Source organism: Notechis scutatus, chromosome 3 (genome assembly GCF_049901735.1).
Source record: "Notechis scutatus isolate UNSWTSFEM ecotype Mainland chromosome 3, rNotScu1.2, whole genome shotgun sequence".
In the NCBI taxonomy this organism is placed as follows: Eukaryota; Metazoa; Chordata; class Lepidosauria; order Squamata; family Elapidae; genus Notechis; species Notechis scutatus.
Window position 1 is genome coordinate 324,849 of NC_142011.1, and position 10,704 is coordinate 335,552.

Below are 10,704 nucleotides of genomic sequence, written 5' to 3' on the forward strand. Positions count from 1 at the left end.
TGCTCCAGGCACTCCAAGCCTGGAAGACCCTTCTGTTTTGGGCAGGTGCCTGGCACATAAGCGGGGTGGGGGCTGGTCAGCTGCAGCAAGTTAGCTTTTGCTGTGGCTTTGATGCTGGGGTGAAACGATGTGGGAAACCAGGGTCCGCCCCCATCGTGGCTGAAGCAAGATTTTTTTTGGGGGGTCGCACAGAATTTGGGGTGGGAATCTTGCTGCAATTCCAGAGCTTATTCATCTCAGCTGCCTCCCCCCCCCTCCTCTTCTGTCCTGCTTGCCCAGGTTGGGTCAGATCAGAGGCAGCCCCAACACGGTGGGGGGGGGGAATTCAACCACCCCGCTTGGAAGGAGCCTGGAGGGAGGGGATTCTGGGCCCTCCGCTGATGCCTCCCCCCCCCCCTCCCGCCCCTAACCCAGCACGTCGCCTTTCCCCCTTGGCCGGAGTTCTCTGCGTGGACTTCAGGCTGCCTGTCCAGGAGCTTTGCTGACCCCCATTCCCCCCACCCCCGCCCCTCAGACCGGCCCAGTTGTGCTCCGGCACTCGGCACCTGCGGGGCAGGGAAGGCCCGGCGGCAGGAGGGAGGATTCGCCTGAAACGAAGGGATGAATGTGGCTGACGCCGGCCCCTCCCCACCCCTAATCCGCTCTAAACGGCTGGGCCCGATCAATAGGCGGCGGCTCCCGTGTAATTCACGGTAATTGCACCGGCAGTTTTAGGGAAATGGCTCCGCAGCTGCAGGAGGCTCCGCCGCCGAGAGCCGGGTCCCAGGAGAGGCTTGAGGGCATGACCTTGGGGCCAGGTCTCTGCTGGCTGCCCTTCCTTCCCAGCCCTCTCCCCCACCCCCAAGCTGAAGGCCGGCTGCACCCACCAGGGTGGGGAGGGGCCTTCCCCGGCCTTGCAGGCGTGGCACGGGCAAGGGTCCAGCGGAACTAGAGGACACCCCTTTGCAGCCGGCCTTCTCTCCTGGCCTTGAACCTTTGCCCCCAAAAGGGGGTGTAAACGCACGTGGGCGGTCTCGCAAAAGAGCAGCGCATGCAGGGAACTCTGGGCGGGCCAGGGAGCTGTCCGGAAGGGAAGAGATCCAGGGCAGGGGGTTTGGGGGATCCTGAGGGCAGGGAAGCCAGGCGACTCTCAGCCTGGGCCCAAAGGAGGCGTAGAAGTCCCCCCTCCAGGTGGGCCGTGTGAAGTTGCTCCTGGGGCCGGGTCCGTGGGGGGAAGGGGCTTGTGGCGGGAGAAGAAGGCGATGGCCTGGGGCCATGCAGGAGGTGGGGGGCTCTCCTCCAGTCCTCCTAAAGGGGCCAAGAGGTGGTCAGAGCCTCCCCACGGACCCTTTACCTCCTGGGGGGAGAAGCCCCCATGACTCAATTGCAGAGGGAGCTTGAGGTGGAACCGCTGGCCTCCCCATCCACATCTGGGCCTTGGGAAAGACCCCACAAAAGGGCCCAATCCAGCCTGAACATCTGCCCGGCTGTGCGACAAACCACAATAAAGAGGAGATAGAGAGAAACCTTAAAGGGGGGGGGCAGCCTTTGAGGAAGGAGACAAAGCAGCCCCTCCCCCCAAAGAGCGAAGGAAGGAAGCGGAGCTCGCCTGAGACGGTGAAACCAAGGAACCAAGGAACGGGAAGAGGGGAAAGAAGCGGCCTTTGGTCCCTTCTCATCCACAGAGCTGAGCCTTCCAGGGCAGAGAACGGGCCGCTCACAAACCCCCTCCGGAGCCTTGGAGCCCCTGGAGGAGTTAGGAACCGCCAGGAGCGGGAGAGCAGCCGGTGGGGAGGGGGCAGCTCTTGGCCCAGCTGTGCCTTATTCTGGGCAGGAGGAGCTGAAGGGGGGGACTGGCTCTCGCCCAGGCACCTGCCACATGTGGGGCTGCCCTTAAAAGATGCCAGGAAGCTTCAGGGGGCACAAGGTGGCTGCTCCAGGTTACTTGCCAGTGGGCACACCTCACACCCGTTTCACGGGGCCTTCACTGCCTTCTTCCATGCCATTCGAAGTGCCGGTTTTAAAGCCCCTTGTTGCTTGGTGGCCACTTGCCTGCCAGGCTGCACCTCTAATGGGTTCACCCTGAGGACTTGGGCAGACCTTCCCATCGGGAGAAGCAACTGGGTCCCATTTGGGGGAGGGTTTTTGGGAGGGGGCATCTTTCCTCAGACCACCCACTGCAGGGGTCTCTTGCAGGAAGTGCCTTTCACACACACACACACACACACACACACACACACACCTATCACCCCTGGAAGCCTTAAAGGAAATGGTTTGGGGGGGGCGCTTGGAGGCTTGTGCAGATGCTGCATTTCTATTGTAAGTTTCTGTACCTTTGTTTTTTACTGTTATTTATCGTTTTTCATATGTTGTGGGCCATCGAGAGCCTGCTTGGCCATATAAAAATGATAAACAATAATAAAGTAAATGTCCAACTTTCTAGAAGGAGCGGAGATGGCGTAGAAAACTGCAGACTATGATGGGTCTGTGGGGATGGTGAAAATAATGCACTGACTCCTTGGAGCCAATGTGGGTTGCTAATTGTCCACCTCTGCTTAACAAGCATTGCCAGCTTCCTGTTTGCATCTCTCTCTTCTCACCAAGAGCCCCGGCTGGATAGGAGATTCTGCCACTGGAGCAAGGAGGCAGCTGGGAGGCAGGGCAAGGAAGGAGGCAAGCTAGGAGAGATCTGGGGTGGGGGGTGCTGGGGGCCGGGAGGGGTTATGTCCCAGGGCTCCAAAGGGATTCTCTGGAGGACTGATGGGGTCTCAGAAAGCTTCACCAAGACAGCAACTTTAAAGGGGGGAATCCCCCCCACCCCACCCACTCAAAATGTTCCACCGCACATGGCTAGGCCTCCAAAGAGGGTGTTTCTGAGTGCCTGGTTAGGCAATAGCCAGAGGCCTTAGACTTATATGCCGCTTCCCAGTGCTTGACAGCCCCCTGTAAGCGGTTTGCAGAGCCAGCCTCTGGCCCCCAACAGTCTGGCTCCTCCTTTGACCCACCTCGGAAGGAGGGAAGGCTGAGTTAAACTGGCAGGGGGCAGGCAAACATTTGAGAGGACCCAGCAAGGGGTCACCCCAAAGATTAGGGCCAGGCTAATCTTATCCCCTTTGATGGTTACTAGCTGAGACCCTGGGAGGGTTGTACACATAGAGCCCCCCTGGACCTTGTAAGGCCAATAAGAGAATAAGGATGGGACCTTGGAGGTCTTCTAGTCCAACCCCCTCCTCTAGCATGAAACTCTATAACATTTCAAACCAAGGACTGTCCCGTCTCTTCTTGAAAGCCTCCAGGGATGAAGAGTCCACAACTTCTAAAGGGAAATCGTCCCTGGGTTGCTTCTCTCCTCAGTGAGTTCCCACCCGTTGCTTCTTGACCTGCCTTCAGGTGCCCTGGAGAGTAGGTGGACCCCCCCTCTTCTCTGGGGCAGCCCCCCAAATACTAGAAGGCTGCTATCCTGTCTCCCCGATTCCTTCTTTTCTCTAAACCAAACCCCTATCCTGCCACCGTTCTCTTCTGAGGTTTTAGCCTCCAGTCCCCCATCATCCGTATCCCTTTGCTCTGCTCTCTCTCTCGTGGCATCCAAAACTGGATGCCGTCTGCCAAGGGTGGGCTTAGCAAGCCCTTCAAGCGGGTGGCTCACAGTGTTCAGCTTCCAAGAAGTTAGAGGGTGCCACTTTTGGACAGACCCACCAGTGGCCAGCGGGCCAAACCCTGGGAGAGCTGCTTAATCATCTTCCAGGAAGCCTGGGTTGGGGTCTCAGCGGGGTGATGAATAACTTGGGGAAGGGGTGGAGCAGCAGAGCCTTGAAGAGTCTGTGGATAAAGCCAACCCTTCAGCAGGGGATGGGAGGAGAGAAAGGACAGCCCTGAAGAGGGAGGCACGGGAAGCAGGAGGGGGAAAGGGCAGCCCTGGAAATGGTGGGGACCTGGGCTGCGTGCAGATCTGGGAGCCGGCGATGGGATTCAGCTGCTAACAAGGCAGGGCTGGCATTAAAAGGGGAGAGCCCAGGCCGCGGGAGTCCAAAGCAGCCGCAGCAGCAGCAGCGGTTGCCCCAGGTCAGGCCCTGTGGGTTAAACCTGCCAGGAAGGGCATCCCAGTTACTGGCCAGGGAGGCTCCCCCCTCCTCAGTGGGACGGGCTCCTTCCCAGGAGTCTCCAAAGAGAGCGAGGGGGTCACACCCCCAGAAAGCCTTTGGCAGGTTCTGCACCAGGTAGGAATGGACTAGCGGCCCTTGAGTGTCCCTTCTGATTCTCTGGCTCCAGGCTCCTTGGCCTCCAGCCAGGCTGGCACTAGACCAGGCCCAGGGGGGCTGCTTTTGGCAAAGGGCCTGGCGGAATTGCCAGTGGAGGCCTTGCTGGGTAAATGCTCCTCTCTGGATTGTGTGCTCCCAGCTGCAGGGAGGTCGAGACCGAACGGGAATCCCCTGGAGCCCTAGAATCCTAAGATGGAAGGGATCGTCCAGGATCCTCTCCCCCACCTGCGGAAAAGGCGCCTCTATCCTGGGAAGAGCCCGGTGCCCACTTCTGTCCAAGGGCTGCTGGGCCAGACTGGGGGTGTCCAATCCAATCTGCAGGTCAGAGAGGAGCTCCCTAGAGGGCGGGATCCCCCCCAGAGGAAGAGCCAGCCTGGCTTGCCCCTCCTGGGAGCCGAGGGGGCCTGGAGAGGCTGGGCCGAGATGGGGCAGCCAGAGGAGGGGCTTCTCTGCCCTGGGAACATCCCTCCGGACTAAAGCCCCTCAGCAGGAACCCTCATCCCCAGCCAGCCTCCCTCCAGACGCTCAGCACCGCTGCAGCCCCAGGAGGGTCCCCGTCCCGAGTGGGAGCCAGCCAGCCCCCACAAGGACCTTCCGCCAGTAGGAACCCATCCCCGAGGAGGCCTGACTGGGCCCCACGGCAGCTGGAGGGGGGAGGCTGCTCTCGTGGGAGGAGGAGGGGGGTCTTGTGGCTGCCCTTTGGGCCCTGCCCTCCCGGCCCCACTGAGCCTCCCTCAGCCAGGTGGGAACCTGGAGGACTCAGCCCCTCCGCTGAGGGAGGGCTGCAAGACTCAAGACTCTGCCCCTCCCAGGGCTGTGATTCTGGTGCGGAAGCCGATGCTTCTTCGTGACCGGCCCCCTCAAGGACTGACTCTCTCTCTCTCTCTCTCTCTCTCTCTCTCTCTCTCTCTTGATCCATCACCTGAAGCCAGAGGGACATGGGGGGCACCTGCAGAGCTTCCTCCTCAAATCTTCTGGCTCTGCTGCAGCTCAAGGGAGACCACTGCCCTCCTCTCTGGGGAGTCAGGCTGGGGCCAATCTGTTCCTGAGGGCTGAACCCTGGGGGAATCATCTCTGTCGTCCCCCCAGAAGACTCCATGCCTGAGTCCCCCATTGGCATTCATTTTGGGCCACCCCCTTCAGGACCAGGGAGGCCCAGGGTGGCTGCCCCTTGTCCCCACCAGAGGGATGCTGTGGGGGGAGCAGTTGGGAGAGATGAGGAGGGGGCTTGGCTTATGGAAATCCCTGTCTTTCCTGCTGCCCCCCCTCCCATCTGGAAATGCCTGCAAGTGGCCCCCAGAGCAGGAGGGAGGGGCAGAGAGGCCCCTGGATACAAAGCTATGAAGGGGCCCCTTTGGGCTTGCAAAGGGGGTGGGGGGTGCAGGGGTGCTTGCTCTCTGGCGTTTGGGTGGGGGGTCCTGGGATTTGGTGCCATCCTACTTTCTCCCAGGGCCTGCAAGTGACATAGTGAGAGAGGAGAGGTGGCTCCCCCCACCCATAACTCCATGTGGGCCCTGGGGAGCAAGAGGTGCCCCCTAGTGGGAAGGAGGGAAGGGCTGCTGCGTGGAGCAGAGTCCTAAGTGGCTCAGGGGGGTCCCGGCTGCCCCTCCCCTTCCTCACAGTTGCTCAAGAGAGCTTTGCCCCCCAAGAGAAGGGGGGAGAGGTCTCCTCACTGGGTAAGTTCAAGGGGAGGCTGGGCAGCCACCTGGCCAAGATAACAGATAACAGATAATCAGAGTTGGAAGGGACCTTGTAGGTCATCTAGTCCAACCCCCCACCCAAGCTGGAGACCCTGCACCATTTCTGACAAATGGCAGTCCAATCTCTTCTTGAAAGCCTCCAGGGATGAAGCTCCCACAACTTCTAAGGGCAACTTCTGTTCCATTGGTTGATTGTTCTCCCTGTCAGAAAGTTTCTCCTTATTTCCAGGTTAGATTTCTCCTTGTTCAGTTTCCATCCATTGTTCCTTCTCTGGCCTTGAGGTGCCTTGGAGAATAGCTGGACCCTTTCCTCCTCCTCCCTGTGGCAGCCCCTCAAATATTGGAAGGCTGCTCTCCTGTCTCCCCTGGTCCTTCTCTTCCCCAGACTAGCCAGGCCCAGTTCCTGCAATTCCATTCTTCATACATTTTAGCCTCCAGTCCCCTCATCATCCTGGTTGCTCTTCTCTGTACTTTTTCTAGAGTCCCAACATCGTTTTTATAATGTGGTGACCAAAACTGGACGCAGTACTGTAGGTATGGTCTTACTAAGGCTTTATAGAGTTGTGCTAGTACCTCCCTTGATCTCGATTGTATCCCTCTGTCAATGCAACCTAGGATTGCATTTGCTTATTTGGCTGCAGCTGCACATGACTGGCTCCTATTTAGCTGGCTGTCCATTCAGACTCCAAGATCCTCCTCACAGTTCCTGCTCTTGAGCCTGGTTTCACCCAGTCTAGATGTGTCCTTTGGGTTTTTCTTGCCTAAGTGTAGGACTTTACTTTTCTCTACATTTCATTTTATTGGATAGGACCCAGTGCTTAATTCTGTCAAGATCCATCTGGCTCTGGAGCCTATCTTCTTGGGTGTCAGCTGTTCCTGCCAGCTTAGTATCATCTGAAAATTTGGCAAGTTCCCCTTCTATTCCCTCATTTAAGTTGTTAATGAAGATATTGAAGAGTCCTGGGCCTAAGGCGGAACCTTGTGGCACCCACTGCTTACTTCCCTCCATGTAGACTTAGACCCATTAAGGACTACTTTGACAAAGATAGTTTGTTTGGGTTCCCATGCCAAGTGGGGATGGGCTGGATGACCTCAAGCACCCCTCCCAAAGCTCCATTTCCAGGAGGGGGGAGCTCAGGCAGGCCAGCATGCTGCAGGGCCTGGAGCCCGTCTCCCTCACTGCCTATTTTAAAACCCTGCGCTGCCCACCCAGCGTCTCCAGCTCCTATGGCAAGGGCGGGCATCGGTCACCTTGGCAGAAGGACACAGGGAGTGGGAGCCGTCCCGCCCAGCTGCTCCCTGAGGGATCCTGCCTGGCCCTCTGCTCAGGTAATGGAAAGCCCCCCCCTTCCCACCCCAAAACAACCCTTACACCACATTTGCATATTGGGATAATAAAAAATTATGGCTGTTCAAAGGCTGATAATTAATTGCCTGGCACCTCTGTCTCTTTCCTCTCCCCAGCCCTTTTCCTGCTGAATCAGCAGACAAGCTCTCCCCCCTTCCCTCCCTCCCTCCCTCTCACACACACCCGCCTGCGCAGGGCAGCAACTACAGGCTGGTTAAGTGCCTGTTGCAGCCACAGGTGCAAGTGGACACAGGGGTGGCTGGACATCAGGCTTTGCCTGAGGGAACATCCCGCGGGCAGCACCTCCTGCCTTGGCCCTGCCAAGGAAACCCTCCCTCCCTCCCGTCTGGAGGCAGGAGGGCGTCAGAAACAAGTCCTCCCTGAGGAGGCCAGTCCACGGCACTTGACTGCCCCAGCACCCGGTCCTGCCAGGCGCCCCATCCCAGGGGCTGAGCAGGGGGCTCTCCTCCCCAGGGCAAGATTCCTCCTGGTCTTGAGCTGAGCCCCTTCCCCACCTCTTCCAGGCAGGGCTCTCTGGGGAAGGCCCAGGGCTGTCTGCACCGGCTTCAGCCCAAGCCCGACCTGGAAGCCCCTCCCTCCCTCCCGGGACAGTCCTTGGCCCTCCGCTCTCAGAGACTGATGGGGCGATGACTGGAGTCGCCCAGAGGCGCTTGGGGGCCGGGTCCTCCCGCTGGACAGCCGGGCCTCCCCGCCTCCTTCCTCACAGCACCGCGCCCTTCCAGCCGACTTGGCGGCTCTGCTCTGCTTTAATTGGATGCTTTTCACGGTGAGTCAGTTCGGGTACTTTAATCTGGAACTGAGAGCAGAGCAATTGTGGATACAAGCTGGAAATTAGCGGACACCCCCCCCCTCCCGCCTACCCCGGCGAAGCGGTTGTTCCCGAGGAGGGAGCGGCGAGGGGCCCCGTGGCGCTGGGCCTTTGCAACCTTCCTCCCGGAGGGTGGGCTGACCTTCTCCGGCTGCCTGAGAGCCCCTGCCCCTCCCCCCCCCCCGGGCTCCGAGGTCCTGCCGCATCTGCTCTCCCGGGCAAGGCAGGAGGCCGCCTTAATAGAGACGGATGGGCCGCGTTCTGCGGCGTCAGCAGCCGGGGTGACAGCGAGCTGTCTGCCAGCCAAGCCGGCCTCCGCGCTGCCTTTAATGAAAAGGGATAATTGGCGTCTCGCCTCCGCCGCGCAGCCGGATCAGAGCAGGAGGAGGCCGCCGGCTGGGCGAGGCGGGGCTGCCCGGCCGCAGTTGCCAGTCCGCGCACGGCTCTCGGCCCACTCGAGCCTTCCTTCCCCGGGCAGGGAGGACGGAGCCCTCTTTTCATTGGGTACTTAGCACCCCCCCCCCCGGGAAGGAGGAGGGCGTTTTTGATAAGCGGGGGGTGGGGGGTGGAGGAGAACCTGTTGCTCTCGCCAGCCTCGCAGAACTGCAGCCCTGGGCGGGGGCCGGTGCTTTTTCTCCCCGTCCCGGCAAGTCCCGCAGTGCCCTCAGCCGAGAACGGGGGTCTGGTTGGCGGGGCTCGCTCACCGTCGCCTCGGGAGGGGGGAAATGGCCCGGGAACGGGACGCCCTTCTGCTTGTGCCCGGCCTCCCGCAATTGGGGCCCAATCCTGGGCTTCGCTGAGAGCCTGGCGGGGGAGGATGCGAGAGGTCACCAGCGCGGGGAGGGTAAAGGCGGATCCCCTGCCCCCCCTGGGGAGGGTGGAGTCCCCGTTTGTCCGCCCCCCTCCTATCCATTGGGCTCCCCAAAGGAGGGGCGCGGCTGGGGGCAGAGCAGGCGGGAGCCACGGGGCCCAGCTTCCTTTCCCCTCCGAAGGGGCCTCTTTCCCACTCTGGCCCCCAAAGCCTTGCACAGGATTGAATCTGCGACCCGCCTCCCTCCCCGCAGTGCCTTGGAAGGGGGGCAGCTCTGCTCCTCGCTCTCCATCCCACGCGGCTGCCCCGCCCTGCAGGCCCAGAGGAAAGGAGGCGGCCACGCCGGCGGAGGGGGCCAGCCGCTGGCACCACCCATCCTCGGCGCGGCTTGGGGGACCCGGCCCGCGCCCCTTCCGAAGACGCCGGTTTCGAGCCAGAGGGGGCGGGGGAGGCGAGCAGTGCCAGGAGAGGCGGGCGGGGCTGAAGCGGGCACGGTTGGCTCGGACGGCCGCCCACGCCGGGCCCAGCGGGAGGTTTCTCAGCAGAGGCCGCCGCGCTTGCAGGCTCCGAGCCGCGCCGAGGAGGAGTCGTGCCCCGAGCCCTCCCCGGGTCCTCATCCCCGCCTGCAGGGCGCGGTGGCCGGGAAGGTCTCTTGCCTGGCGGCGGCAGCGCCTGACCCATCCTCGCCCTCTGCCCCCCCGCGCCCCCGCGGAGCTAAACTGCGGCGGCCCTTGGAGTCTCTGCTGGAGCCAGCAGGGCTGGCGTGTCTGGAGCGGCCGAGCCTTGGCAACCCTTGACGAAGCGGGCCTCAGGTCACTCCCGACCTCCGGATGGAGCGCCCGGTCAGGTCGCGGTGCTGACTGGAGGGTCCTCGCTGGATCTGCTTTCCATGGCTGGCTGCGCTGTGCTCTGAAGACCATGCACACACACACACACACCTTCAAAAAAAAAAAAAAGCCAGGACTCCCACAGGCGGTGCTTGCACAATCTGCAGGGACCAGACTATTTTGCAGCCCTGGCGAAGCTTGCTGGAATTCGTGGGCCTCAAGATGGCTTGGCAGCCCATATGCTGTGAAGGGGCTCAGAGGAACCCCCGGGTTTGGCATGCTTTGTGAATGCTTCCGAAGGACCCAGGTCAACCTCCAGCTTTTCTTTCCCATCCACTGGCAAAGCCTCCCTGGCTGAGGTAAAGACCCCCCCCCGTGCTCATAGGGGAGCAACCAGCCATGGGGAGGGCTGCCCCAGGGACCCCCAGGGACCTGAATAGGGTTTGGCTGGCTGCCAAGCGAAGGGAGGACCCTCTGCCTGCTGCCAGCAATTGGCGGGCAGTAGCCAGTCAGACCTGGGAGAGAAGGGTGGCAGGGCTTGGATGTGGTTGCAGAGGGGTTTTGCAGCCCCTGGGCAGGGTCCCTCCTGGGGGGGAGGCAGGAGCTCTGCAATGGCTGGCGCCAGGCCAGGCCTGGCTGCATTCAGGGCATGTCCCTCCATCTGCCTCTCTCTCCATCAGCCCAGCTGCCTCCCTGGCACTGGATGTTGGTTTGGAGGTGTCTCCCTGTGGCTCCTCCTCCTCCTCAGGTACAAGTTGGGAGGCGGCTGCAGCTGCGGCTTCCAGGCACTCAGGAGCCCACCGGGCGTTCTTAGCAGCAGCAGCAGCAACCTCAAAGGGATCTGGGACCCTGACCCCCCCCCCCCCAGGGCACCCAGGACTCAGGCCACCTCGAGGCGGGCTTGCTTGGCCAGGCGCCCAGCCCTGATCGGCTCAGAAGGAGCCTCCATCC